At 36.1% G+C, this 25,217-nt stretch overlaps 1 protein-coding gene across 10 annotated transcripts in view; it reads right to left on the bottom strand.

Annotated features, from left to right (window-relative positions):
• LOC150104524 (neurotrimin-like) overlaps positions 1–25,217 on the bottom strand; it is a 569,050-nt gene that overhangs the window by 106,948 nt on the left and 436,885 nt on the right. Inside the window, exon 4 of one of the 10 annotated variants that reach the window (XM_090395725.1) lies at positions 24–261. The exons of the other annotated variants lie outside the window; for them this stretch is intronic. The gene's annotated coding sequence lies outside the window, so the exon portion shown is untranslated. The remainder of the gene's footprint in view (positions 1–23; positions 262–25,217) is intronic. 10 annotated transcript variants of the gene reach the window in all.

Here is a 25,217-nt window from a genome sequence, read left to right on the forward strand (position 1 = left end):
TTTCATGAGGAAAATGCACCTACCCACAAAGGTGTTTTGGCAATCGGAAAATTAAGGGATGTGCACTATGAACTTGCAGGAACATCCACCTTATTCCCCAGATTTGGCTCCCTCTGACTTCTATCTTTTCCAAAAACTAAAACTCTTCCTCGTTGGTCAGCGTTTTTCTTCGAATCAAGAGGTGATTGCAGCTGTAGAGGGGTATTTTGCAGATCTTACTGAGAACCACTACAAGGACGGGATAATGGCGCTGGAGCATCGCTGGAATAAATGTATTAGTGTTAAGAGAGATTATGTTGAAAAATAAAAATAATTTTGAAATTATAAATTCGTTTTTTCATTGTTAGGCCGAGAACCTTTCAGACCACCCTGTGTATGTGTGTGTGTATATATATATATATACACACACATATATATATACACACACATATATATATATACACACACACACATATACACATATACACACACATATACACATATACACACACATATACATACATATATATATATATATCATACACGAAAGGCAGAAGAGCTTACTAGAGCAAACAGATGCCATGTTGAAGGAATGGTTAGAAATAGAGTAATCTCCTGATATTCTTGTTGACCTGTTGAATATTTTAGTTCTTTGGAAATGCTTTATGAGTGAGACTGTTCCACAGAATTGAGGTGGATAGAATGAAAGATGACTGGGAGTATCATGTTTGAGGAGTATGCAATCCTATTGTAAAAGGATACTGAACAGCTATAGTCAGAGTTCTTGTAGATTTAGCAGAAATAGCAGGATAATGGATGCTAGTTCTGAACAATGGTATGGAAATATCTGTAGACGAGACACAATCCAGAAACTGATCTCCTATGGGAAAGTGGCTGAAGAGAAGTGCCATTTATCAAGCAGACCACCCTTTTCTGAACAGGTTATAGTTCGAAATCATTTGTGATTGTTGATATATTTATTAGAAAACCTACTAAAAGCCTCTAGTGGACTTTAAGTGCTCGATTTAGCAATATATTGGCAGTACTTGTGTTCAATAAAGACTGCACTGTCTGAACAACACGTGCACTTTCCTTTATGTGTTAAGCTCAGTGACCTGTTGAGACCAAGTAATTTGGCACCTTTGAAATTAATTAATGTTGTTGGGTCTCCCGCGATGAGTCTTGACTCCAGGGAGGCACCTTATATATAATAATAATGTTAGGACGGTTGATACTATATGCATAACGTATTATGGCAGCCTATTGAACGGTTCTTCCGGCCGATTTGCCTCTTTTGAGGGAGTTGAAAAACCTAAATCAGTTAAATAACTCTATTAGGTCAAGTCTTTCCTACTTTTGTACATCCAATTCAGGACTCCTCTAAGCAAGTCGTGGTATTATCAATCAGAAAGATGAAAATCACTTCGACTTAAATATTTCATAAAACATCCATATAATAATGAAATTAGAATTCTACTCTGTAGATTTCGGGTTTGAGGAAAATCATTGACACATTACGTAAAGTAATGCACTGTGTTTAAAACAGTTCACTTTATCAGGTTGAATCATGTTATTTTTCTAATTAATTATTTTATCATACAGATTTTCCCCTTTTTATCATATATGAATTTTCCCTTTCAGATTTCACTGCCGTATGTAAAGAATACAGATTCTTATAGCGCTGTCCAACCATTGATACGTCGTTAACACCTGTGGAAACATTAGTTTCCAGTAATCTTTGACTGGTTGCACAGACTGTCGTAAGTCTGACGCTGAAGGCAACCCGAATGAATGCAGGTTGTTTAAATTTTTAATGGAAACAAGAAAAAAAAAAAAAACATGGACTCAGGTAACAACAAAATACGTTTTCGTTTCGACAAATTAAGTCTTGCGATTTATTTATTATTTGTATGATGAAGTTTGTACATTTTTATCAGATAATAACATCAAGAATGCCACATTTATTCATAGGAAAAGGGACTTAAAACTAATTTGAATCTTTCTACCTGAGGAATATTATCTTACATCATGTGTACTTGACTCATTCATTATTAAAATATCATCAACTAATAGCTTTGCGCCAAAGACAATTATTCATTATTTTATCAATGTCCGAGACAAATTAAACTAAAAGCACTGCTGATGTATTTAAAATTCAATGATGTGTGTGTGCGCGCGTAATGTAAAATTATTATTTTAAGACTATTAATACACATTAAATCCAGTAAAATTCTAGTCTTAGATTCTTATAATTTTACATTATGGTAGAAAGATTCACAAATGGATCTTTTAGTAATTTATTACACAGAATCCGCACAAAACGTTGAGTTACTCTAATTTTATTCTATCCAGACCATTCAGGAGAGGCATAAAGGAAGGGTATATGTTTAATTTAAGGCCCAAGCAACCCAAGCTATGAGGCCAGTGTTGTTATATCTCTTAATTGCGTGTGTTCTAATAGCCAATTTGCCTGCTTTGCGGGATGAATAAACTGAGTTTCCGAAAGAGGAAAAACTGCCAACTCCGTATGAGACCTCACAGAGGAAGAAAATGGAAATTATATACTGCAATACAGAAGTCCAGAGTAACTGCAACTACTGTCCTCAGTCTGACACCATTTTTATCATTTTTATTGACAACTGCAAACTCGGTAATCCGGACTGGATAGAGTTTCAAGAAACCGTGAAAAGCATTTCAAATTTGGTTATAATTGAACCACTTCCGTTAGCCAAATTAGGCATTTTTGGCTTCAAAATGATGCAAAGTTCAACATGTCTAATATGAGCGGCTTCACTATAAAGAATGCCGTTACAAAATGCATCGAATGAGAACACGCAGAAGATTCAGTGGTTTTTATTTGATTTTGTCGGATATTTTTAGTTATTCTTCCCAATAAAAATAAACTTGTGATTTTCACAGTATCATATAAACGCTTAATTGCTTCCCACAATAATATTATCATTTACCTTAGTTTTAAAATTCCTTTCAAAACTATGACAGCATTCATCTAATGTCCTATTTCATCTGTCTGATATGCAAATTCCAGGAACTAAAAGTAGAAAATAGGACGGATTAGCCCGGATGGAGGAAGTATTTCTGTAATCTCTCCGTCTCTTAGAGGTTTTATTGGTGTTGATTTAGACAGTAATTAAAAACTTTTTTGACAAATAAATTTCTCCTTCAGCGTCCTATAAAGGTTCTTAATTCCCAAATGAGATCCGAGCAACGTTATTTTCCAGTCGAAGGCCACTTTTGTTAAAAATAATTGTACTTCAAATTGCATAAAGAAATAATGCTCAGGATTATACGACCGAGTTCTGTTTAATAGTATATTTATTATCAAAGAGAAAAGAAATAACGCCAAAATATAATCAGAATACCTGCCCTCATATAAAATTTAAAAAAAAAATATTCATCCGAACTACTTAAAGATCCGTTCTCTTTCTTATGTGCCTTATTTTGTCCAATTTTCACTAAAATTCCTAAATTATTCTCTATATATTGCTTCTGTAATCAAATCGGTGTGAACGGTGAATATCTCTTTACTAACAGAATTCATACATTTACTCGAGTATGTATTTGTATGCAGATATAACGTACATGGTCAACATAACATATGCCTTTGGTAATGCAAATACAGTTTCATATACAACTCTTTAAAAATTACGTTTTGTTTTGAAATGTATAATGAACATTTATCGAATAGAATCAAAACAGTCTTCAGTCAGAAAGTTACAGAAATTGGAACAGATGAAAACAGTACTACGAGTGTCATATGTCAAAAACGGTGTACGGAGCTGTGTGATCTTTATCAAAATTTAATTTTGGCTATAAATATTCGTAAGAATAACCTATAGTAATGATAACGCAGAGTATTATTTAAAATTTTCAAATCATACGGGTACTTGTCCATAGGTATAATAGTCAACCCTTGCTTGAGGGTGGGGCAGATAAAGAGACTACGTGTTCTGTATATGTTCTTATACGTATTTTCTTCAATATTTCAGATACAGTTAATGAGAATTCATTTAATAGAAAGATCTTTCAAACTGTTAATTATAACAAGTTTAAGAAGAAAAAACTAAGAGACTGTAAATTAATTCGCACGCTTTCTACTTAATAAATCTAATTATAAATGCACTAATATGAATCCAAAATGTTGGAAATTTTCACTGCGGCAACACATTCAATATAGTTTAATGCAAAGAACTTTAAGAGGTCTTGAAGAGCTATTCCACAATTTTAAGTTCTCAATGAAAACAAAGAAGTTATTGAATTTATTCCTTAAAAGTCTGACTTATACAACGAAAGAGCATTTCTTTGAAAGTTTTAAGGGCTTTTACATGTCTCCTTCGAAACAACCATGAACCAGCTACTTACTTAATATTCTTCGGGGAATTTACTTGAAGTCGTATGATTGGATGTAATGTAGTTTGTCTCTATCTCGAGGGAAACAAATTTGAGAAACAATCTTCGATCCCTGAATGTCAACTCCTTGTTGTCTTTCAATTTAACGTACGCTCTGCATGTGTTGATCAACAGAATCAAGTCACATCTTGTTTACAAGACTGGACACACGATTGACCATTGACGAGTTCGACAATGCGCACATCATTTCATTGTAAAAATACAATATTCTCTTTATCACATTTGCTAGCATGTCTGGTCTACTATTGCGTCACAAATTAGCATCAAGTATAGCTCCAAATACAATCCCCCAAAAGAGCAAATATTTTTTTAAGTTTAAAACTTTTATAATGAGAGCGTCCTTCTCAAACATTCCAGATTTCTTTTCTTTTTTTTTTTTCTTTTTTTTTTGTAGAGCAACTACTTAACTTAGAGTATGGAAGTCGGGACCATATAGCATTACACAGTAATGTAAAATATTGTGTGCAGAAAAGGAGCTAGTGGCACGATTAATTTTTAATATTTTTTTCTCCAACGCATTTTGAAATAAATATATTGATCGATCGATCGCAGAACCATCATTATTTCAGAGAGTAACACATTCCGTTAAGGTTATCAAGATATGACAGCACTTCCTTGCCCATCTCTTCATTTGTTGCCCCCCCTATAATTAGTGATAATCACGTGCCAGCTATCTCTGATTGGCTACCGGTGGAGATTGAACTGCCCATTCAGTCTCTAAAAGCTAGATAGGGTTAAATGGGCTCGCATACTCCTTATACGGAAATAAAAGGTGTTATCTGATTATTATTACTATATATACTGCATTAACCGCAGAATAACAAAAAATATTAAAGGAGTTTGGAAAAATAACGTAAGTTGATCAAGATAAGAGACGACACAAATCGAGATAGGTCCTTCCTTAGAGGATGATGTGGTTTTGACAGTATTGATAAGATGAACTGTGCTGTGGAGGTGACATAATCCTACATAAACGACTAGGTTTGCCACTTTTTTAAAAATTCTGCTGGAAGACAGTTTGCAAGTGTAAAATTATGTAACTTAGAAACACACAGTGAAAATTGTATTCTTTAGAATAAGAATTATGGAAAAGATCGTCATGTATGTATAGACTCTATACAAAATTATGGGTACATATATCACCCTGAAGTAATTAAAACTACGATATATTAGTAGGAATCATAGCAAAAATTAAAAAGAAACACTAACAAATAACTGAAATGAAAATAAACAAATCAAAAGAAATAGATTCGTTTATTTATTTTTTTACTCACCAAGATTTCTTCTATTCATAATGATACACAGAAAGACTAACATGACGTAATCATTCAAGTCGCGAAATAAAAATCTGTTGTTAAAAGGAAAGAAGCTCTCGTTTTAATTCACTTTCCAGAGAATTTATTTCTTTGGGCATTCGCTGTTTCGAATAATTGTGGATTTTCGTTCCCAATTAACTGCAGTAGAATGAAGCAGAAGCATAAAGAATTTTGTACTACCTTTGAAATTGCCCTTTTTAAATGGTCAATTTAAAGTTTATTAGAAAATATGGAATTGTCTGAATTTTTTTGTGTGTCACAGAAATGGCGTTCAAAGCTCACTTTTACAGTCACTTACTCCAAATCATTCTGCAATTTCATTCTTTTCTCTTCGATCCACATCAACCTCCATTTAAAGATGGAGGGGAATGCTAGCGAAACGAAATGAATAGTTAATTAGGAACATGATTTACATTAAAATGGAGAAATCACGTCAGCGATTAAAATTATGTTCTCTGATCAACTATTCATTTCGTTCCGGGCTAAATCACCATAAATAAAAATAAACCAAAAGGTTGTCAATAACAATGCTCATGAATAATTATTCGGAAAGGAATAGAACCAAAGTAAACGGAAACAAAGAGACCAAAAATAGAGGACAAGTACGATATTGCTACTGCATCAAAAACCACTACAAAGAAAGAATTCTTTCTCCAGTATTTCTGAAGAATAGAGTACGTGTCTGGAATAATTTTGGGGGGAAAAAAAAAAACAGAAATTTTCAAACCGCTACTCCCAAAACTTTTTTTTTTATTTGCGTCCCTTTTCCCTCGGCAAGGTGCATAACACATCGATCATTTTATTCTGTAGAAAGTTCCGTTAAAGCAAAACAAAGCAGTCTTCGAGCACTGCGAAAGAAGATGGAGTTGAATTTTGAAAACAACGAATGCATCTCTTCATTCTATTCAAATACCAGCAGATCTACTAAATGACAAATTCATAAGAACTTTGGCCTCCCTCATATGATACTTAATACTTTTAACAATTGATAATAAGTACTAATATTACGTACATCAATAGTTGGATCAAATATTATTACATGCAGCATAAATAATTTCCAAATATACAATACTTTTTATTTTATTCTCAGCAAAAGGGTCGGCATTTTATTTAAAAATACCAATACTGCACTTTAAAGTACTTCAGAGTTCTAATAATCTGGAAATGAAGTATTTACCAGAAGAGAACATGAGCATTCCAAATCGGAAATTTCTACACACACACACACACACACACACACACACACACACACACAGTGTTGGCATGATTATGCGAATTTAATTACAAAATGTAATTCAAAAATAAAGGTAGACTATTTTTACAGATTTGGAACTATTGTGCAGTGTTTGGTACTTCCGGTTGTGTCTGAATGTTTTCTGAAGAGTCCACCTTCATACTACACATACCAGCTACTGATTTAGAAGCTTTTATTTGATACCGTGTTGGACCTCCTTTAGCCAGACTTACAGCACATATGTGGAGCTTGGCATAGATTCCACAAAGTGTTGGATTTCATCTCCGTCTACAACCGATCAGGAGTTCGCCAGATAGTATTTTAACTGGCTAAGACGGAAGAGGACCTTGCTCTCACGGGTATGTTTTTCTAAAATGTCCCGTACGTTGTCAATGAGGTTCAGATCCTGGTTTTGTGGTCACCAGAGGTCGCTGTTATGCTCACTGAACCATTCTTTCCCGATGGATAGGAGCATTGTCCTCCATAAAATAGCCGTCATCTACTGGATAAAGAGTCAACATTTTTACCGATCAAGTCCGTCCTGCAATGTTCAGATATCCTTTGGAGGGGCACCCAACCTTTTAACAATATCAGGGGACCTATTCGTGCCAACCGAATATATCGTACACTATGACACCATCTCTAGAACCTTGAGTTGTGTTTACAAGGCAAGCTGGGTTCATTGCTTCATGGTGGTATACAACAGTCGCTGTACACAACAAGGTGTACAGCGACTCGTCGGACCGCATGACTTTTTTCCAGTGTCCATAAATGTAGGGATTAATTGAAAATTTCACTAGTGAATTGTACATTCTTTTTTCCACAATCACTTTCATTTTTCAAATATGTCGCTCACATTTTGCTTTAATTACAATGCCCCGCACGCCGGTTCTACTTTCCGTTAAATATAGCTAATCGGATGCCGTGTACTACATTCATCCACTACAATATCGGTCAGTTTTTTCAGTGTAGACCAACATTTTGGTCAAAACAACAATAAATGTTCCAACCTCTATACATTTGAATCTGACTCTGTGTTGCCCATCTTTGCATTCTTACTTCCTCAGAATATATCGTACCAAGGAGTGACAGGATATTTCAACTTGGTCGTTTCCATTGGACCTACAACTTGGAGGAGATAGAGGATGGTCCAGCATGTCAATAAAATGATTTTGTTTTCGGAAATCACTAAAAAATCGATATCCAAAGCAGAAAAGAAGCCGAAATATCCATACAGAGCACGTACAGTGAATGTTCACTTTGTGGCACAGGTATCAAACGTTTTTGTGTCCACTCTCAGGGGGAACTACTCCCCACGCAAGTTGAACCAAAGCGTTACCTACAAGTCACACATTGGGCGATGTTTGGCCTGCACGTAGCAGACTTTCTGTGAGAATCCAATCAATCGTGTTCAGCATGGGTTACTCAGATTTAAACCTCTGCGGTTGTAAGTGTTCTGAATTGTTTTTAGGGAATTCACTTATGCCCGAACGATTGACTGCACTTAAGTGTTTCTCTATCAGCCACTTCGTGTGGTTTACCAGACTTCTTCTTGGGTTTCTATTCACCATCACCAATTTTTACCTTTTTTTTAAATGTCATATCTCTGATTCTTAAACGTGAATCAATTGTATGAACGGACTGATGACAAACATCGCAGTTACGATAACACCTCTTGAAGCCAGCAAAAACTAGAAAACACTTCTCATTCGTAAGCTACAGCAATCATTTATCTTGCATTTGGCTTAAAGTTTTGTGTTTTTAATATGAGCCTTCGTGGCTTAGTCAGTATGAAAGACCTGGGTTCGATTCCGGTCAGTGACGTGACTTTATCTGGTCTCTTTCGACTAAAAGTGCGTTAATCGGTCTCACAAGGAGGTTGGGGGTTTTTTCCAGCTAGAAACTCGAGTTGTTCGTCCCCCAGAACAGATAAATTGGTCCGTGAACACACATGGATTACAGTCATAAATACGTCCCAGCCACATGACGGTCCTGAGCCCGGATAAAATAGGGGGAGTTGGGGAAAGCAATGGAGAACTATCCCTGTAAAAATTTCACCAAGAATACTTTATGGAAAAACCCTAGAAAGTCGCCTACGGTCGCAAACGACCGAAAATGGAAAAATCAGTCAGTCAGTTTTTAATATTATGCGAATGCCATGCAATAGAGGAGGTAAGCCATAATACATTTACTGTAGGTTGGCTAAGGGTTTCTGTAAATCCTACTCTAGAGCCGAAACATTTACATTTCATCACGGAAGGAGTTATCTTTATTATAATTTCATTTCAGGTTAGTCCTCGTCCGCAATACTGCGCACAGATTCGATCATTTCGAATTTGGACCGATGAAGAACTACACAAAGTTCAGAAACAGATCACAAAAGTAATACAATGGCTAAGGTTTGTAAACTATGAGAAGAGAATGCGAAAATATTGTCTGTGGAGCTTTGTAAATAGGATGAGAGGTGACATGAAGTGAATTGGGAAGAAATTAATATTAAGTATTATGGATGCTGCAAAAGGTATGATGGAATGCCATTTATTCACCAATAGACGCCCGATTCCAGAACGACCCATAAGTTCAGTACGATGTCCTCTATAATAGCAGATTTAAGGATCAGCGGAAGGCATGTTTTAAAATGAAAATAGCCACAACGAAACATCAACGATTGGTTTGGTTCCCTCTCTTCCCCAACAAATGGACCACCCAATATCAATGGAGACTTTTTTCGGTAAGGGTGTATTGGTTACTTCATATTTCCAGCTTATATGCTGGAGAATTCGGCGGTATTTCCTCGCAAACTAGCAAAGACTGGATTTTTCCGGGGAATGTACGTCGAGGATTAATAACAGGCCTTTCAATGCAAAGGTACAAAAAAATATTCTATTATTCCGAATTGTCAGTTATTCTTATGTTACAGGTTTTAAAATGAGATTCACAAAGGTTTTGGCTAAAATAGCATTAAAGGAAAAACGCTACAGCTCCTCTGCAAGAGCTGCAGATTCCATGCATTCTTGTCACTTTTTATTTCTTGAAATAAATAACAGGTGGGAAAGAAATTGATTTGTGTTTCTGTTTCCTTGCTAGTGCAATTCCGAGAAAAAAAAAACAGCTGGGCTTTAAAATAACTGAAGCATCTTAAATGAGAGTTTAATTTCATTGCATTTGTTTCAGCAGTACGAGACTCTTCGTGATATTCTTTTAGCACATACGAGAACCAGCATTTTCAAATTCTATCAATCGACTTTTGTTTTAATACTGGAGATTGTGTATATGTGTTTAACATCCAACTGGTTTAAACGGTAAATCTGAACTAGTGTCGTTTTACGTACATAAAATCAGAATGAAATCACATTCTCTGAGGAATTACGTGATACAAAAAACTGCTATTGTGTTTAATAATGGATGGAGGGGGGGGGGGGTCTTTATTCATGACGAGACGTACTGGATGATGTTCGGTTGATTCATTAGACTGGCACATTAAAATAAAGTGCAGTTTGTTCGTTATTGGCTTACGAAAGATTTTTCATAAGAAACAGAGAATGGAATGCACTGATATAACTGATGCTGTTTTAAGACACATTAATTTATAAAAATATAAGTCACTTTTTGGAAGTTTTTTCACTTGACTAGGCTACCAATTATATAGTGGGTTTTATCCTTTATCCAAGTTTAAGCAAACAAAGTTTGCACCTGAAGTACTTTCAGGACTGGGGCAACTCGTGGTAAAGGTGGTATAAGTTCTCATCCCTTGCCTTAGTGTCTCCCATAACGCAAAGCACATCTCCTTGCGGACATGTATAATGGTATGCATTAAGGGAAGGGCCACTACCCAGACCGGTTTCGACCTTTATTGAGGCCTCGTCAGTGGGAGCCAGACCCAGAGGTGGTGATACTAAGGTGGAATTAATGAAGAAGTTATGTTCACCTATACGAGTTGCCAAAGGATATGTGCTTTGCATTATGGGAGATACTAAGACAAGTGATGAGAACTTTTACCACGAGTTGTCCAAGTCCTGAAAGTACTTCAGGCGCAAACTTTGTTTGCTTACACTTGGATAAAGGATAAAACCCACTATATGATTAATACAAGTCACTTGTCAGCCATTATTGGGTGTTTCATATACAGTATTATAATTGCATGATTAGAGTCCAACGATTTTTCCTGCTGTTTTATTATAATAATATTAAGTCGAAATTTTAACTCTAAGATTTTTTTGGTCGTAAGTAAATTTTTAAAAAAATATTTTGCCCTTCCAGGAGAGGACACTGAAGACTCAGGTGTACGCTTTAAGACATTAAATCCCATTTCAAGCTATGAAAAAGAGTTCACGTTATAGGTCATCTAAAATATCACGTGCTTGGTTAAGTAACCTCACTTTGACATTTCTTTATAGTCTCTGGCGGTATCTCAACTTACTGCAAATACGTTCCGAACGAGCACTGTCATTCGCCTGCGAAAAGTAATAGGGGAACCACTTTGCTGTAGAACGTGGTTTCTTATATCGCTCCTGGAGCGAACTTTAGCTGCTCAACATTCTGAGGAGGTTTTTGCTAAGAAGAAACTCACTCAGGATAAAAATTGAGGTATTTAAAGTCGAAGCGAATGGATATGTTGACAAATGAAACAAAATTACGACTTGGGACGGCTTTAGAAATGGATCGAAGGTTTTCTTTTTTAATTAAACTTGGGGTATTTTTGTAAATTTTCAATCAAAATACTGACAAAGAACTTGCTATCACAGAATGTCGTTATATTTTCATTTTATTTAAAACTCCCAAGGAAATTATACTGCAGTAAAGCTGATCCATTGTCCATATAAAAGCTTCTACATCAAACTATCGCCTATTTTGCACCAATATTATCAAACTTAATCACGTCAGTTTATAAATGGGTGTATTTGATCAGCAAAGATACTCCATTTTTTTCCTTTTGCATTTGTTGTACAGGCATTGTCAAAATATATTGCAATATATTTTAAAGTTCTGTTATGCTTTTGGAATTGTCTAGCGGGCTATTAAATTAGTTTATATTTTTTTTTACATATTCACATATTTTTGTGAATCTCATCTATGAATAGTTATACACCTAAACACAAGATTCATCTTATGCCTAATCCTCTCAAAAATATCCAGTGCCATAGTAGAATTCATATCTAACGCCTGTTGGTTAGAAAAAGAAGACCTTATCCACTAAGCGTCAACATTTCTGTAACTAGAGTAGAATAAGTAGCAGGAAAACTATCGTTAAATGAGCTACCAGATAAAATGAAAAGAGAAAAACCAAGAAAATCATTTAGTTCTAAAGAAAAGGCTTCTCCTAACAGAGGAATGAATAATTATGTAACATACCAAACCTAAATTGTCCAGAAGCAGCGAAAGGATCTTCTTAGTTAACACATATTTTATTCTATATATATCATTACATAATGATAATAAAATAATCATGGAGGCTGCTACTGCATTAATTGAACATGACACTATGATAAGCACCCCTGTTTTAAACCACTCAGCAAAACAGATCCGGACTGTGTGGGCTTAATTCGTGATTTTGGTTAATCGACAAGTTTGAATGCTTTTCAGTGTCTTCACCATTTATGTGTAGTCATATTCTATTGAGAGAACCTTCGTATCTCAGTCGGTACTGCGAAACCATTTGGAAAGATATTCGATTATCGTCCATGACGTGAGGAACTTTTATCTGGTTTCTTTCGACTAAAGGTGAGTTTGCCGATCTCATACGGAGGTAGGGGATTTTTTTACTCTGAAACTCGGGTGTTTCGTCCCCACAGAACAGGCAAAAGGTTTGCCTGTTCTGTGGGGACGAAATTTCTAGTTACGCAAAATAAATATTGCGTAACTAGAAAGAAGGCATCTTGAAACTTTGTAGAATCCCGTTGAAGTAAAAACTGCCGTCCATTTAGTATTATCTGCCAATGCATCAAAGAGGTCACGCATCTTTTTTTGCGTTCTGGTGACCTTCTCTGCACAATTCTTCCTTGACGCACTCGGAAAGGATTACCGGGCGACCGCCTACTATTTCCATCGTACTAGTTCAGAAATAAAAAAACTTTAATCTGCATTTTGTCTAACGCAAACTGCTGGAAGCTCCTTTTCGATTTTTATTTACAACCAACTTAGTAAGTGGTTACACACAAATACGATGCTCTTATGCAAGACGGGTTCTCTTTAAAGAGTGAGAGTAGAAACGGTATTCGAGTATTCAAGTTGATGTAGGATATTTCAGGTTTATTAAATTGTATACCCTTTTAATGGATATGAACATCCTTTAACGAAACAGCATTAAGCTAATGGCAGTCTCATCCCATTGTTTGTTTACAAGAACATAATGCATGCACAGGAACGAAGCTAATTATGCAGTATTACAAATTAATTGGGACTGATTAATGTATGTGCGTCTAGTCAGCGTTTTCCAATGCGAAAAAAATCCTATGAATAAATGCAAATAAAAGGAATGGGAACATTATGTTAATTTAAGTGAAAGTAACTGTTTATCAGAAACAATTTTAATAAAAAAAATACGAAACAGGTTTTAAAAATTCATAATCAAAACTCCTAATAAAGATTATTAATTTCTGAATTAATGATATGAAGAGTATTTAACATTAGAAATGCTAATTATGACCGTTAAAATGCTCACCCCAACTCAACAACTTGATCATCCAAGCCCAACATCTCACCTCTCTCTCTACTATAAACAGAGAGAGGCCAGATGTCGTTCGTTTTCATTTTCAAACGTGAATGACACTCACGAAACGCTATTAGCATATAGACATACGCCCCGTACCCCGTGTGAGAGAAGATGCACATAGTTCTGAAACCCTGGTCTAGAGATTAGACATGGAACTTTTTGAAGCCCCCTATAGACCTTTAACAAGCACAGAGGTGGTTAGCCACTCTGGTGGGTTTCGGACCTACATCATGGTGGTGGTGGTGGTTGGGATTGGACGAGCTATATGCTTAGCCAACCAGACCAACCAACTTAAAAGAAAGTGGTCTTTGAGGAACTGATATATAAGTAGTATTTAATTAGTTGAGCTGCACAACTATCCTTTAGTAGTACCACACCACCTGTTCAGTCAGTTTTCTGTGTTCAAAACAGCATGACTATCCTAAAATTGTGCAATAGCCACTATCCTTTATTTGACGATGTTCTCTCAAGACTTTTGTAGTAGGGTTTGATACTTAGGCAGTGTTCCCAAAATCATCACATGTGCTTTCATTTGCTTTTCCAAAGCTAGTAATTTGGGGAAATTGAAAGTATGTTTTAGTAGATCTTTCATCGATCTGAGAATTTCTCATAACAAATGTGATTCGGCAGAATGGATGCAACAGTGTGCACAGTATATTTATTGTCCATAGTATATCCGGACAATCCTTCTTAGTAGTGGATATGGCTATGTTGCATAGCTCATATACAGGTATAAAAAGAAGTACTCTTGCAATCTTCACGGACAAACCTTAAAAGTAAACGCCCCATACTAAAGAGCTCAGTGACATTCGACATGGCGCTATCATAGAATGTCCCCAATAACTCACTTCAGGAAATTTCTGCCCTGCTGCAACTGCCTCGCCCAGCTATAAGTGATGTTATTGTGAAACAACACAATCTCTACCTGGTAGGACATAAAATCACATAGCGGGACAGCCGAGTGCTGAAGCGCGTGGTGGGAAAACGTTGCCTTTCCTCGAATGAAATGTCCTACTGAATTGAAAGATGAAGATCTTCGATTTCCATAGCCGCTCACTAAGCCTAGGATCACCTAGGACAAAGCCAATTGGTGCAAGCTCGCAGTAATTGGACTCTGTAGCAGTGGAAACATCTTCTCTTGGACTGCCATCTGGCAATCCGATAGAGAAGTCTGGGCAAGACACAAAGCCATGATACCAATCTCATTGAACACCCATGGAACGAATTGGAATGCTGATTGCAAGTAAATCAAACTTCCGGAATTAGTCACCGATCTCATTAATACGTTACTGGAAGAAGAACAGAAAGGGAAAGGACTATCACAGTAAGGTGTCAAAAGCTTTCCTAGAAGATTCAACTCCAAGAATTTTCCAGTGATTGTCCCTAGTTTTCCTCACACTAGCCATGCACTAAAAAGTCCTCTGTATCAATTCTATAAAATTCCTTAGCAACTTATATGTCTCTATCATATTCCCTCCCCATCAATCAGTCGCTGTAACTGGCAAATCTTAAATCACTTCTCATATGAGGAGAGACTGAATTGATGGTGCATTCCATAATTCCATAGACCATTCCACCATCTTTTTCACTCGCCTATAACACCGTTTCACTTCTTCCACATATCCAAGGTGACCAGATCTGTGCACAATAGTCCACATGGGGGAGGGGGCTTATAAAGAGGTGCAAAATAACTTGCTCATTTCTGCTTGTCAGGGTGTTCTTCAGTAATAAGGTAATTGTCTGAGCTCCTTTAGACACTTTTGCAATATATACTCTCAACTCCGATCCGCCAACACCCACAATTCTTTTGGGGTGAAAAGATTATCAGATGAGTACGACGTACACAGCTGATAATTACCTACTGGCGTCATACATTTCTTAGAAAAGCTCAATTAGTAGGTCGTAACAGCTGATGTTCTTTTAACCCCAAAATGCATAGCTTTACAATTTGCCTTTAAACTGATACTCATTCTCCTTCGCCCATACTGACAGTTTATGTAAATCAATCTTTAAAATTAATCATCTTTACTGAAGATTACTCAACTCAATTATTCATCATCTGCAAACAAATGAATATATCTGTCATTTCCTATATCATTAATGTATAAGTTAAATAATAGCTGCCCAAGTACAAAGCCCTGTGGCATGTTATTAGTTCCCAGCCCTCTACTGGATTACTCTCCTAAATAAACTGCTGTCTGGTATCTCTCCATTAGCCATATTCTTACCCGCTTCACCTACTTCATCTCTCTGCTATAATTTATGAATAAATATTCCATGGAGTGTCAAATCAAATATCTTTTGAAAGCCCAGCAGTATCACGTGTAGTCATTATCTTTATCCAACTCAATTGTCACTATTACAAAAGTCACTGAGGTATGACCTACCTTCATAACACTGTGCTGTCCTCCATACAGTACCAATTCCTATCCACCCTACCATCTAAAATCTGATCTCAACTTTGCAGTTTAGCTCAGATTTTAGATTCTTGGAAATTACAGAATTCTTCGCCATCGATTGATATGACTGGTGGAAATGTTGCTTACTCTGTGATATTACATTTTGCGTTTACAAATATTTCTTTATTGCAAACCATAAAATTAATTCCTAAAAATTGTCGTATTCCCCTTATTATGGTATGGTATGGCAAAGTATGTCGTAAACATATCCGAAAAACAGTTAAATTTCAGTGGCAAATTACTCAGCTTGCGACAAAACGGATGATCCTCCGGCCTCTGCATATTATGTTAGGTACTGTACTAATGGGGTCAGCAATTACACTTACTTGATAAAACATCAAGGCACATACCTTAAAAATTAGAGTTACTCTATCTTAAAACGCACCGTGCCGGCAGTCGGCATTTTGTGAGATAACAGAATCGCGTGAAAATGTCTCATTATGCCACTGTTAAGTAGAGTAATTTAGCCAAACAAAGCTCATTAAGTCACTAAACAGAAGAATTAACTAGAGAAACAGATAATATCTTGAGCAACAGAAAAGTGTAAAAAGTTATCGCAATTGCTCAAAAGCGACTTGAACTATATTTCTACTCTGCTATACACCCTCTGTCCAAAAAGAAACCGAATTTTTCAAAAATAGAAGAAACTAGCGGCGCAAACCTATTTCATCCTTTTTGTTGTCGAAAGCGGCAACTTTCATTAGTGTTGTTTCAACTGTTTGACATTTATTTTATTAGAAGCCGAGTTATAGTGCCAAGAGTGACAGTATGCTTTGACGAACGGCCGGTCGTCACAACATTCATGCCGTACGCGACGAATTCTCGCTGTCAATCGCTTCAAAACTTCGACACAAAACTCACCATTCACCGTTTAGTCAGGCGGAACGAATTCATTTTAGATAATGTCCTTGGAATCTAGAAACCAATGAGCATTGTCTTTACTTTTAACTTCTCCAAGCGACTTTTTTTCGAATACCCCTCTTCTGGTGGTCTCCACTCAGCACTCTGGCTCTTTGTTTCGGGCTTATACTCAAAACACCACGTTTCGTCGCCAGTAACGATCGTTTCAAGGAAGTTTGAGTTCTTACGAACGGTTTTAATGAGGTTCTTGCAGTTTTTAATTCGATAATTTTTTGGTCGTCGGTCAACTTGTTGGGAACAAATCGCGAATTCAATTTACGAAGGCCCAAACTCTGGGTGGAAATGTTGTGCACAGTTGATTTTGGAATCCCAAGTCATCTTCAATCAATCTCATGGTCGATTTCGGGTTTTCGTTGATGAAATCACGCACTTTTTGGATGTTAACTTCGCGCTTTTCGTCTTTTCCTCAAGCGTCTCACGACCACTTTGAAATCGCTTAAACCACTCGTCAACTTGAGTACGGAATAAGCATTCATCACCGTATGCTTTTTGAAGCATTTGATGCGTTTCTGTAAAACGTTTACCAAGCTTAACACAAAAGTCACTCGCAGCTCTCTGTTTGAAATTCATTTTTAGACCATTCGTTTGCACTATAACTCGGCTTCTAATGAAAAAAATGTCATAAAGAGTTGACACAACACTAATGAAGGTTGCTGCTTTCGTGAACAAAAAGATACAACAAGTGGGTCCACTAGTTTCTTCTATTTACGAAACGTTCGGTTACTTTTTGGACAGAGGGTGTATAAACTGCTTTCACGCAATTGAGAAAAAATTATTTTATCAAGTGTTACTATCATTACAGCATAGTTTTTTTTTAAATAATTCTGCTAAATATAAATTTAATTTTAATTATTAAAATAAATTTGCTTCAGGTTATAGAATGCAGCATTACAAGATCTTTATAATGAGACGAAACAGTCAAGGAATTCGTTTTCTACCGATGTGTAGAAAGATAAAATCTCCAGTGAAAAGCGGTTCCTAAAGCATCAAAATCTCTCAGATAAGTGCCTTTTACCAATTACTATGCGTGCATTTTTTGAAATGTTGGTTACCCTCAATACCGCCCCCTCTCAAAAATCGAAAACTTGTTGAAAAAAATATTCGAAGATCGTTATAATTGAAAGCATGAAAAATAAAAGAATTGAGGAAATTCTTATAATTTTTATACGTCGAATACAAAAATTCTCAACTTTCATCGGTTTATCTGGCTATTGTGAATGGCTGAAAAATATTGAATTTTAGAACGTGGTAGTGCGCCAGCGTGGGAGAGTGCCAAGACTGCATAGCCTTTCTTAGTCTGTCAGTAATACCAGAATAAGTGAATTCCTTCTTCTGGGTCAAATCCAGAATATCAAAAACGGTCAATGTCTGCGAAGTGATGTTACGGTAACGCCTTCTCTTCTCTCTCTCACTCACTCACTCACTCACACACACACACACACACACACACACACACACACACACACACACACACACACAATGAAGAATTCGATGGATATTCGACTGAAGGAACTTAACAGAAAATAATTTGGCAGTGAATTTAGAAATGCGTATGGAAAATAAGGACCCATGAAAATTTCGGAGACTTTTTTCAGTCTCAATTATGGAAGTATTTATTTGGTTTACTTATACTTTTTATAATCTTCACATCTTTTCAGATTATTCTTATATTTTTTATTCTCATTATATTAAACGCACAGCTTTTTCATTTTTATGCTTTAATTTTCGCAATATTTATAAATTATGCCATAATATCATCAGTTCCTTTGAAGATACTGTTGTGATTATGCATTTTATAACAGTGTAAAATATGCGTGCCTTCTTTAATTAATACGAAATTATTTTACTAAGGGTTGATAATCACTTAGCAATAATTTCATATTGCCTGAAAATCACTGTCTTGTGCTAACTGCTGGTAAATTGAAATGCATTCAACTTACAAATTACTTTTATCATCATTTTAATTACAATTATAAACGGTACTCTCAAATACACCCTCTGTCCAAAAAGAAACCGACCTTTTTGAAAATAGAAGAAAGTAGTGACGCAACCTGTTGTATCCTTTTGTACTCTAAAGCGGCAACCTTCATTAGTGTTGTGTCAACTATTGATGACATTTGTTTCATTAGAAGCCGAGTTATAGTGCCAAGAGTGACAGTGTGTTTTGACGAACGGTCGGAAATGAGTTTTAAACAGAGAATTGCGATGGACTTTTGTGTTAAACTTGGTGAAAGTTTTGCCGAAACGCATCAAATGCTTCAAAAAGCATACGGTGATGAATGCTTATCCCGTACTCAAGTTTTCGTGTGGTTTAAGCGATTTCAAAGTGATCGTGAGACGCTTGAGGGCCACTAAAAGCAGGTCAGTCCAAAAACTGGACTGAGCGAAGTTAACAACCAAAACGTGCGTGATTTCATCAAAGAAAACCCGAAAGCGTCCTTGCGATTGATTGAAGATGAATTGGGGAATCCAAAGCAGTCAACTGTGCGCAACGTTTTGACCGAGAGTTTGGGCCTTCGTAAATTGAATTCGCCATTTGTTCCCCACAAGTTGACCGACGACCAAAAAAATATATCGAATTGAACACTGCAAGGACCTCATTAAAACCGCTCGTAAGGACTCAAACTTCCTTGAAACGATCGTTACTGGTGACGAAACGTGGTGTTTTGTATGAGCCCGAAACAAAGCACGAGAGTACTGAGTGGAGACCACCAGAAGAAGGACATCCGAAAAAAAGTCGCTTGGAGAAGTCAAAAGTAAAGACAATGCTGAAGTGTTTCTACGTTTCCAAGGGCATTATCCACAAAGAATTCGTTCCGCCTGGCCAAACACTCAATGGCGAGCTTTATTTCGAAGTTTTGAAGTAATTGATAGCGAGAATTCGTTTCGTATACGGCATGAATATCGTGAAGACCGACCGTTCGTCAGAACGCTGTCACTCTTGACACCATAACTCGGCTTCTAACGAAATAAATGTCATAAACAGTTGACACAACACTAATGATGGACTGCCGCTTTCGACAACAAAATATACAACAGGTGGCGCCACTAATTTCTTTCATTTTCGAAAAGTTTGGTTTCTTTTTGGACAGGGGGTGTACCAACAAGTATTATAAGAAGAGAACTCTGTGCTACTGTTCTTTTCTACAATAAAATATTTTGAAAGAAATCGCCGTAGAAATGAATGATATTTAGTTTAAAAGCAGTAATACTAAATTCTGGATGAATTTCATAACCAAAACTAGCATTTTGCACATCCTAATCGAGGTTTAGCAACTGACTAAAATATGCAACTTAGAAAACTTTGTAATAGTGGATATCCAAGTTTTTCGTTTAGTAGAATCGAAGAGATGCGGGAAACAATGACCACGTGTAAGAAAATTAGACAGTTTTAAAACAAGTATTAATTTATTTTAATATCATACGTGAGCTAGGAATGCAGGGAAATTTTATTGCGCCCATGGTTTCGAATAAACTGCTGAAAAACTATGCTAATACAGCTTATTTCCCAAGATGGCAGTAGCCACGAGTCACGATAATGAAATAGTGCTATAAGAAGTCCTTGACTTCTCTTGTTATGAGGATCGTTAGGGCCAAAATTCAATCTGTTGTAACTCCAGTTCTTAATTAGATATTCTCAACCTACCAATGTAATTCGACAGTAGCACTGAACAGAACACATTTGGAGTGTTAAATCAAATTGATGGAAAATGAACTACAGTACTTTTAACACAGCGAATAGTTTTTCATGAGATATATATCCACCGCATAGTATCCATCTCTTCAAGCTGTAGAGATGACTCCCGTGTTGTCATTTCTATGCCATATCGATTTCGATTAAATTAAGAGCTCAATTTTCTTTAAGTTGCTGAAGGATTTTCCTTGAGAAATTCGGCGTAAATGTGAAAAAACAGGCGAGTTTCTAGTCTTTTTCCTTTGCAGTTTGCATCGACCAACCAGTTTTCCATCAAAATTGGAATACGAATTAAGGTTTATGAAACACTCAGTCCAGTGGGACTAATAAAAAAGGGAACGCCTCCTCTGCGTACCACTCCACTTCTGCAGCTTTTCCTACTTAAGCAGGGTCGCTGTTTGTAGTGAGTCTCCTCCACAACCTCCTATCTTGGGGTGTAGCCACATCCAAGTTTATTCATCCTCAAGTCCTCCTCCACCATCTCTCTCTCTCCATCTCTTATTCGGCCGTCCGCGCTTCCTCCTCCCCTGCACATCCATCTGCCTGACCTTTCTTCCCACATAGTCTTCCTCCCTCATCGTATGACCAAACCATCTCAACCTTGCCTCCTGTATCTTTGCTCCTAAGTTCGTAACTTTCACCGTTCCCCTTACATAGTAATTTCTCAGATGATCCTTTTTGGTCACACCGCACCTCCACCTAAGCATTGCCATCTCCGCTACCTCCATCCTGCTTATGTTATTTTTACTCAGGGCCGCAGTTTCCATAGCATACTTCATAGCTGGTCTCAATACTGTCCTGTAGATTTTGCCTTTTAGATTGATCGGTACCCTCTTATCGCATAGCACTCCAGCCATATCTCTCTCCAGTTCCTCCATCCTGCTTGTATCCTGCATCCCACCTCTCAGCCTCACCATTCTCTTTCATTGTTGAACCTAAGTATCTAAAGTCACTCACCTTCCTGATGACATTTCCTTCCAGTTCCAGATCCGTCTCCTCCCTGCCATTCACTTTGCTACACATATACTCTGCCTTACTTCTGTTCGGTCTCATACCTCTCTCTCTCTCCCAGTACTTTCCTCCAACTTTCCAGTTTAGCTGCCACTTCTTCTCTTGATTCTGCACACAGCACGATGTCATCTGCATAGAACATAGTCCAAGACGCGTCTTCTCTCACCTCCTCCATCACATCAATAATAAAGTAGAATGTGAGACATTATTACTGGTCACAGTTTGTTCCTCGAATGTTTTACGACTGCCTCTAAAAGTAACTGATGTATGATAACAAATCAAGCACGTAAACGTGTGTCAAACCATCAAGTAGAGGCTGAGTGCATTTTAAAATCGATTACTTGGTTATCATTAATAAATTAATTCTTGCGAATACAAATATCCCGCTGATATTCTAGCACACACACCCACTATAGCAATAATAACAATTATTAAAATTACTGCCAGTATAGTAGAGCTTCCAAACTGCAGCCAACTTCTTTTTTCCTACTACTAAGCTGAATTTTATATCACATGAAAAGCACCGAAGAAGTAGAGTGGATGTACTTTCGTAGTTTTAGTATAATTCGTATATATTTTTTCTTTTATATACTCATTTATTTTACAGAGTCTGAAAAAGCTACTCTAGGGACAAACACGAAACTTGTTCAAGCCACTTCATCCCTTCAATGGGCGGGTCGGTAGTCGCACACCGGGGTCATGACATCCACCTCTCTCCTGACTGGCTAAGTCAGATAACGTGACTTCTTATTTTGAAGTTATCCCATTACCTCTGTTATAATAATAACCGAGGCAATGATATTATTACAGCAATAACTTTTCGTACTATTATATAATGATAACTATTTACATTTTGCATTTATTTCTGAGGAGATGTTTCTATTTTGGCATTTTTGTTCTAGTGGCAAACATACAGGGTGTCCCATAAGTTCCTAGATATTTCAATAATTCATAAAATTAGAACAATTGGTATATTAGAGTGCGGTTTTCACGAACGCGAATCGCAAAGAGGGGCATTTTTTTAGCGGTGAAAAAAATTACTTCAAATTTTCACCGATAGAGGACGCCATACCACATGCATCATTTGCGTGTTGATAATATAAGGCTGTGGATATATGGTTATATTATTAAAATGCATGGATTTGTCATCGTTTCATCATAAAGACGAATAACTATCGCCAAGTGCGAGTTTTCGTACTTTATTTTCGCATCAATTACTGAATGGCATTTTGCTTTTAGAGATTATTACATAAATAACCTCTAAAATTATTACATAAATGATAAATATTATGTAATACTTATTTATCATTTATGTAATAGACAACAGTTATTACATAAATGATAAATATTATTCAACTGTCGAAATTACAAGAATAAAAAGAAACTTGTCTGGAAAATTTAAAAGTAATGCTAGGCAATTAATTATTTTTGTTTTAAGAGTCAGAAACTGTAGGACATTCTGACAGAGAAGCGAAGATAGCACAAATGTACCCAAGGACTTATGATCTAGAATAAACCTAAGGCATTTAATTCAGCTTCAAATTCTTCACTTATGGCAATATTTTCCTATCAATTTATACAATAAAATTCATAGTAATACTAATTAAATGTCTCTAGAAACTTTGAAATAACTATCATCATCATGCGTATCAAGGATTTAGGCCCAGCATGGCCTATTCAGGCCTTAGAAGTTATCGTTTAAGAGGACGTCCTGGTTTTCTTTTCCCTAATGGTTTGTACTTTAAGGCTTGTTTTGGTAATCTTTCTGTTTTCATTCTTTGAACGTGTTCCATCCATTTATGTTTATATTTTTTAATTTTTTCTATTACTGGTTCTTGGTTTAATTCTTTCATAATTTCTTCGTTTGTTTTGTGATCAAATAAGGTATACTTTGCAGATTTTCTCAAACTTCATTTCTGATGTTATTAATCTTTGTTTTCCTTTTTGTTTTATTGTCCAAATTTCACGTCCATACAATAGGACTGGTAGGGCTAATGTATTGTATACCTTTGGTCTGGTTTGTTTTTGAACTAGGTTTGGTTTAGATATAGAGTTCATTACACCTGTTATTTTCATGTTATTATTGCAATTTTTACGTTTATATCTTTCTCATTTTAATATGCGATCATACATCCTAGGTAGTTAAACGAATTCACCTGTTCTAAGATCTTATCTATTACTATTTTAGTTCTTGCTGGATCTTTTCCTTTAAAGGCCATAATTTTTGATTTTCCTGTTGATATTATCACACCATAATCTTTGTCTATCTCATTTAGATCTAAAATAGTTTTCTGTAAATTATCTTCAGAATTTGTAATTATTATTTGGTCGTCGGCAAAAAAGGTGGGTGTTCAAGTTCACTGTAGGAGAAAGTTTAATTCCTTGATGTAAATTTTTATTCCATTTTATTATTATTTCATTTCAGTAAATATTAAAAAGAGTTGCTGAGAGGGGACATCCCTGTCTGACCCCTTGGTTTATCTCTCTCGTATATGATAACTCATGATTTAATATTATTCGTATTTCATTATTTTCATATATACTTGTGATAGCTTTTAGGATATTAATTGATATGTGTCGTTCTTTTTATATGTTAAATAAAATATGATAAGATGGCTATAAATATCTGAAATTACTATAAGATAATTAAAGTGTTCATTTTGGAGTAAAGATTTGTTTAAGCTGGAGAGAAGAATTAAATTGATCTAGGGATGATTTAGAATGAGACTCAACCATTTGATGATGTTATGGTTATCGGCTTCTTATGAATTTGCGAAAGTTAAAACAGTAATTCACGTGAATGGAATAATTACGTGTGGAATTTTCTTTGGATGTACGTTTGAAAATCTAAAAATAAAATATCCCTTTAATCGTTAAAGATTTGGTCATTTTATCAAAGACAGAGCGCTCCGGAAGAGGAAATTAATGTAGAACACGGAGATAAATATGGCTATTAATCATTGGTAATGAAGTGGGTCTTATCTTAATAATGCAAGTCACAGATCTGCGGGATCGTACTTTTCCACATATGAATAAGCAGTTCTTTATAATGACATTTTTAAAGCTGATCGCAGAGAATGTTGATAAATGCACATTAACACATGAAGGGGAACTCCAGATAATTTGTCTCCATGTCTGCTAAAAGATGTCCTTTCTTTGAGTAAAAAAGATTTACAATGGAAAATCAGCATTCGATAATAAATTTGTATTTTTGGCGCCGTTGTCGAAGTAAAACCAGTAATCTCTCTCTCCCGAGCTGGTTAATGGAGTTTAAACATGCACGTGATTATTTTTCTGAAGAAAAGAGACAGCCTCAATAATAATCGAATGTTTTTGCATTTATTATTGCAGGGGAAAGCATTGAAAATATTCGCCAATGCTTCGAGGGATAACTTTTTTCCCTAGTTTTGCTCACATCCAAATCTGTAGGAAAATATATTGAAATGCTAAGTTTGAACTCTTT

Source organism: Typopeltis vanoorti, chromosome 7 (assembly GCF_054136105.1).
Source record: "Typopeltis vanoorti isolate ZY-2024b chromosome 7, IOZ_Tvanoo_1.0, whole genome shotgun sequence".
In the NCBI taxonomy this organism is placed as follows: Eukaryota; Metazoa; Arthropoda; class Arachnida; order Uropygi; family Thelyphonidae; genus Typopeltis; species Typopeltis vanoorti.